Below are 6,120 nucleotides of genomic sequence, written 5' to 3'. Positions count from 1 at the left end.
GATTATGTTTTGAAGCAGTTAGAGGATCAATGAGCACAGATTCAGGGACCATGGTGGCAGGAACCCATTACATGAACTATCTTCTCTCAAGCCTTCAAGCCATACCTGGCATAGGTTAAGCTATCCCCAAAGGGGTCAAAGGTAAGGCTTTGTGAGGTATCAGCCACTGAGAGCTTTACTGACCAATCATAGCTGATGGGCGTGGCCAACCATTGTTCAGACACGGAGAAAAGCCGGGTGCTCAGAGCTCTGGGGTCAGTCTCTGAGAGAGCTCCAGAATGGCGCGCACGGGCAGGAAGGGCCCCGGGCCTAGAGCAGAGGTAGCAGCCAAAAGATCAGCCTCAGCAGCCAAACGATCGGTGTCAGCGGCTAAACGATCAAAGCTGAGAAAGAAGTCGAAATCTAGGTCAAACCTTTCCAGGAAGTCTCAACTTTCTGTTCGTTCATCACGCAGCAGAAGCAGAGTAAAGGTGAGAGTTTCTAAGGTAAGTTTATTCCCTCCCTTCCTCAACCATCCTTTCCTCTAAGACTTTCTTGGGCCTACTATAAACTTCACATCTACTATCTACTTCTGCCCCTTATCATGAATCCCCACCCACATTCTATCTATCTTTGTCCCATACCAGTGAGTACCCTAGTGACTTTAGTATGTAGTTCTTTCAGATTACAAGCAAGGGAGAAAGATCTCTTAGAAGAAAAATACCTGGGCCAAAAGCTAAGAAGAGATCCGTCGAAACTGGACTTCGTGAAGAACAGAACCAACTGGAACCGGAGCTGGGACCCGAACTGGAGCTGGGACCGGAACCGGAGCTGGAACCGGAGCTGGAGCTGGGACCGGAGCTGGAACTGGAGCTGGAACCAGAACCGGAACTGGGATTAGAACTGGACCTGGAACCGGAACCGATGGTGGCTTTGCTCTTTCATGAGCAAGTCAATGAGAATGCCAATCTATCACCACTGGAGGCAGTTCCACCATGCCTGAACAGTGGTGACTCGGTTCCCAATGGAGACTTGGCCAGCTCTTAGACCCGGAATGGGTCCAAAGACCCAAGAAACATCACTGAACGGGTCTAGGAGCTGAGCCGTGGTCATGAAAAGACCACATTTCACCACATACTAGTTTGTATGATGGTGAAAATAAAATCAATCATATATAAAACTTAAAAAATTGTAATGTCATTACTAAAGTTCATTCAAAAATATTTTATAGTTAGGTTTTCCCTATATCATGTTATGGGTCTCTAATAATTCCTATTTTTTTGAAATGATTATTTCCATTTTTAACTTTAAAAATAATGCATAAATGAACATACAATGTTCCCATATTTACAAAGTTATGTTGCAAAGGTAAGCTGCCAGCATCACATGCCCATAGTCCCCTAGCCCTTGCTCCCAGCACTGAAAATATTTCCATTCTTTACCCTGTAAACTTCAGAGAAAGGCGTTCCTTTAACCTACTCTGATAGGACCCTTGAATCATGACTGCTCTGATTTTTTTGTTTTGTTTCTGTCTTAGATTATTTTTTAAAGTTTTAACATATAATTAAATTGTTTTCTTTTTATTGAAAATAATTTTTTATACAATACATTCTAATTATGGTTTCTGGTCCTCCAACTCCACCCAGAACCTGCCCACCCACCCAAATCCACACCACCCACTCCTGCCTCACCACCCTAGCATTCCCTTACACTGGGACATCAAGCCTCCACAGGACTAAGGGCCTTCCTTCCCACTGATGCCAAACAAGGCCATCCTCTGCTACATATGCAACTGGAGCCATGGGTCCCTCCACGTGTTTGGTTGGTGGTTTAGTCCCTGGGAGTGTCTTGTGGGGGTGGGTCTGATTGGATGATACTGTTGTTCCTCCTATGGGGTTGCAAACCCATTCAGCTCCTTCAGTCCTTCCTCTAACACCTCCATTGGGATCCTAGTGCTCAGTCCAATGGTTGACTGCAAGCATCTGCATCTGTACCTGTAAGGCTCTTGCAGAGCCTCTCAGGAGACAGGTCAGGCTCCTGTCAGTAAGTGCTTGTTGGCATCCACAATAGTGTCTGGGTTTGGTGTCTGTATATGGGATGGATCCTCAGGCAGAGCAGTTTCTGGATGGCCTTTCCTTCAGTCTCTGCTTCACACTTTGTCCTTGCATTTCCTTTTTACAGGAATAATTCTGTGTTAATATTTTTGAGATGTGGGTTGACCCCATCCCTCAACCAGGGGCTGTGCCTAATCTCTGGATATGGTCTCTGCAGGTTCTCTCTCTCTTTTGTTGGGTATTTCAGCTAATCTCATCCCTGTTAGGTCCTGGGAGCTTCCTGCATCCCTGGCATCTGGGGCTTTTTACTGGCAACCCCCAGTTCTTCATCCTCCACTGCCACACACCTCCATTCAATTTCCTGACCCCCTGTACTTCTCCCCTCCACCCCGTCCCTGTCTCCTCCCACATCTAATCCCACCCCCCTTTTCTCCTCTCCTTTCTTCTCTCCAGGAGGGGGGGGGGTTGGGGATAGGAGGTTAGAGGAGGGGAAACCAGGAAGGGGGATAACATTTAAAATAAAATAACAAATTAAAAAAGTGAATGATGAAAAATAGAAAATGAATGATATGTACGTTGTGTTGTTCCACCTGAAGCTTCATGTTCATAGCACATAAGTAGATAGTAGAAATTGGGGAGAAAAAAATCACAGCCAACTAAATATAAGCTCTTATGTACTCATGTCCTTTTCAGTCATGTCAAAAAAGGAGGACTGTTGAAAACAGTGGTTCTCAACCTTCCTAACACTATGACCCTTTAATACATGTTGTGGGGATCCAAACCCCTAAAATCACTTTCTTTTTTTTTTCTTTTTTTTTAACTTCAAGATTTATTTAGATAAGAAAGCTGTCAATCTCAACAGGAGGAGAAAAGAAAAATTTAAGAAAATCTATAGGAAAGAGGCTCCAAAAACCTGACCCCTTCAGCACAGCACAGGGTGCTGCTTATATCTTGCTTGTCCTTCAAAAACCAGCCAGCCAGCCCAAGGAGCTGGTGCTAATGCCCCGGGCAGATGTGTACTTTCATTCCAGTCTGAACTGCACTATGCACAAGGCACACTGACATATTAAAATGCATCAAAAATCAACAGCCCCAAATGGCTTTTCAAAACCAACAGCCCACAGTAGTGAGTGTCTGAAGCTTTGCAATGTGCAAAGTCTGTGACCTTGGTCATATGGTCCTGGTGGGAAGGCAGCAGCATCTACCAAGTGGTGGTGCCTCGGTAAGGTTGCTGACAGCAGCTGTCATCCTGTGAAGGCCACACTGAGTGACAGAAGAGTCCCTGTATAGGCTGCTCGCTTCCACAATGGCTCACTTAGTGTTCCACTTGATAAAACAGGCTGAGCCCGAGCTCATCCTATAGCTAAGTTTGAGAGGACACTGGAAGAAGCCTCATACAAAACTGTCATTTTACCTTTGTGGTTTCTAAAAATTGTTAGGTTTTATAAAAATGTTTTCCAGTAAATCAGGGAGTCTATCAAACAGTAGTACTTCCTCCAAAGGACTTCATGTAAACTGTTAGGTGCAATTGGTGAAAAGGAGCCCCATACTGCAGGTGGCCAGTCACATGCTTAGGCTGTGAAATGCTTTGATGAGGACTGCATAGTTAGGAACACATTCAGAAGATGTGTGGTGCCATCAGCACAGAGGTGATGGGACCTGGTGGCAGGTAGAGATTCTCAAGAGTCCACCTCATCTTTAACTTCAGTAATTCTACTGAGAGACTTGAGGATTTCAGCAACAAGGTTGCGTGTCTCTGCTCCAGACACCAGCTGCTTTATGGATGCATGTGTACTGTTGATGACAACATGGAGGTTCTTCTGCAAGGCCACATAGGTACTCTGCTTCACCTGTAAGGCTGGCACCTTGGCCTGACTGAAGGGTTTTATTTTCTCGCTTGAAGTTTGTGAGCTGTGCCTGGAGCAAATTTTTTTCCTGTTTCATCTCCATGACATGATTTTCTTTTACAGCCCTTTTGGTCATCAGTTCGAGGTTCTGTTCGACTTGCTGGACTACTGACTAGAGGTCATGGAAGTCATTCTCCTACTTGATCATCTTTGCCTCCAACTTCTGTTTGAGCATCTTCACCATTTCTGTTCGAGTTTCAGAGAAGCTCTGAACCTCATTTCACTTCTGACCTTAAAATTTTCATCTTTCAGTGCTTTGTAACTTATCTGCAACATCCCCAGGTGTCTCTCCCCTAGGGATTCTTCACAAGCCGCAAAGTCTGCATTAGAACTCCCAACTGGAGATGCTGGGGAGATCCTGGAGTCAGTGTCACTCAGCGTCCATGGGGGCAAAGACTCGGGACCTGCCAGCTCTGATGCATTGGAAAAGAAGGAAAGGTAGGTGGCACAGGGCGATGAGTTCTGTGTGGCTCTAGAGGAATGGGTCTGCTCCACAGCAGATGGCAGGTAGGCTCCATCCCATCCATCTTCTTCATCATCCTCTAGGTTGCTGGCTCTTATTGGGTCTTCAAAAAATGGCTACTGATATTCCAGGCCATACCCCATGGGCTAGGAGGCTGGGGAAGTGTGGTCTAGTCCCAGTGGGCACCTCAAGGCTTCCTTTGAGTAAATTTGACTGGTGGTGTATCTTCTTTTGACAGGCTGAAGTTCTTGGTTTTCAAAAACTCTTTGAAGGAGAATGGATTGGCTTCTTCAAGGTCTTCAAGTTTGTCACCGCTGGGAACCATGAAACTCTGTGTCCACCATAGTAGGGGGCATGCCCTGCTGTTGCACATAGTCAAAAACTGCAGCACCAAAACCTGGCCGCGGCCCCATAGCCCACAATGTCATCGCCAGCCCCTGCCTTATCCAGGGTAGCTGGCTGGAAGCCAGCACTGAATAACAAGTTATTTTTATTACAAATTCATAACTGTAAGTTTTGTACTGTTATGTATTATAATGCAAATATTAGCATTTTACGATGGTCTTAGGTGATCCCCGTGGAAAGTCATTCGACCTCTAAAGAAGTCACAGCTCATAAGCTGAGAAATTCTGCTTGAGAGCCTAACATATATGCATATAATAAGAAGAAGTAAAAAATAAAGAGGTAATGATTTTGAAAGAGAGTCAGGAGGGAGATATGGGGGATTGTTAGAAGAAAGAGAAAGAAATATGGTAACTAAATAATAATCTTAAAAAATAAATGGATAATAATATCAATTATTTATTAATGAAAAAGAAAAACAGGCATCTAAAAATAATGATAAATAAGATAAGATAAAACAAATAAACTCTAACAAGGCAAAACACACAAACTATAAAAAGAGCCAATGAAAAATCACAAGAATCACATACAGATGCCATATACACATTCACATGCAAAGAAAACCCATATAAACAAGATCAGAAGCCATAATATACTAGAAGACCTGTAAGGTTAAAAACAAATGCCCAAATGCCCAGACAAAACATTGTTAGACAAAACAAAACAAAACAAAACAAAACAAAAAAAACAAAAAACAAAAAACAAAAAACACCATACCAAACCAACCAAACAAACAAACAAAAAACCAAATGTACTGACTAGTTTTGTGTGTAAACTTGACACAGGCTGGAGTTATCACAGAGAAAGGAGCTTCAGTTGGGGAAGTGCCTCCACAAGATCCAGCTATGGGGCATTTTCTCAATTAGTGATCAAGGGGGGAGGGCCCCTTGTGGGTGGTTCCACCTTTGGGCTGGTATTCTTGGGTTCTATAAGAGAGCAGGCTGAGTAAGCCAGGGGAAGCAAGCCAGTAAGAAACATCCCTCCATGGCCTCTGTATCAGCTCCTGATTCCTGACCTACTTGAGTTCCAGTCCTGACTTCCTTTAGTGATAAACTGCAATGTGGAAGTGTAAGCTCAATAAACCCTTTCCTTCCCAACTTGCTTCTTGGTCATGATGTTTGTGCAGGAATAGAAACCCTGACTAAGACACCAAACAAATCAACAACAAAAACCAAAAAAACAAAAAAATGAATCTATTGAGTATAAATAGTTGCTCATCTACTGCTGGTCATGGGCCTGTCCCTAAGTGTTGTTTGTATACACCTTGAGACTCCACTGGAGAAAACGGTTTCTTCCTTTGTGAGTTGTAGATACC

General features: G+C 43.8%; 1 pseudogene; it reads right to left on the bottom strand.

The window, feature by feature from the left end:
* Window positions 1-3,712: 3,712 nt before the first annotated feature.
* Window positions 3,713-4,776, bottom strand: LOC127675562 (endosome-associated-trafficking regulator 1-like; annotated as a pseudogene).
* Between the last annotated feature and the right edge of the window lie 1,344 nt (window positions 4,777-6,120).

This window comes from Apodemus sylvaticus, chromosome X, assembly GCF_947179515.1.
Source record: "Apodemus sylvaticus chromosome X, mApoSyl1.1, whole genome shotgun sequence".
Classification (NCBI taxonomy): domain Eukaryota; kingdom Metazoa; phylum Chordata; class Mammalia; order Rodentia; family Muridae; genus Apodemus; species Apodemus sylvaticus.
This window is presented reverse-complemented; position numbering and strand designations above follow the sequence as displayed.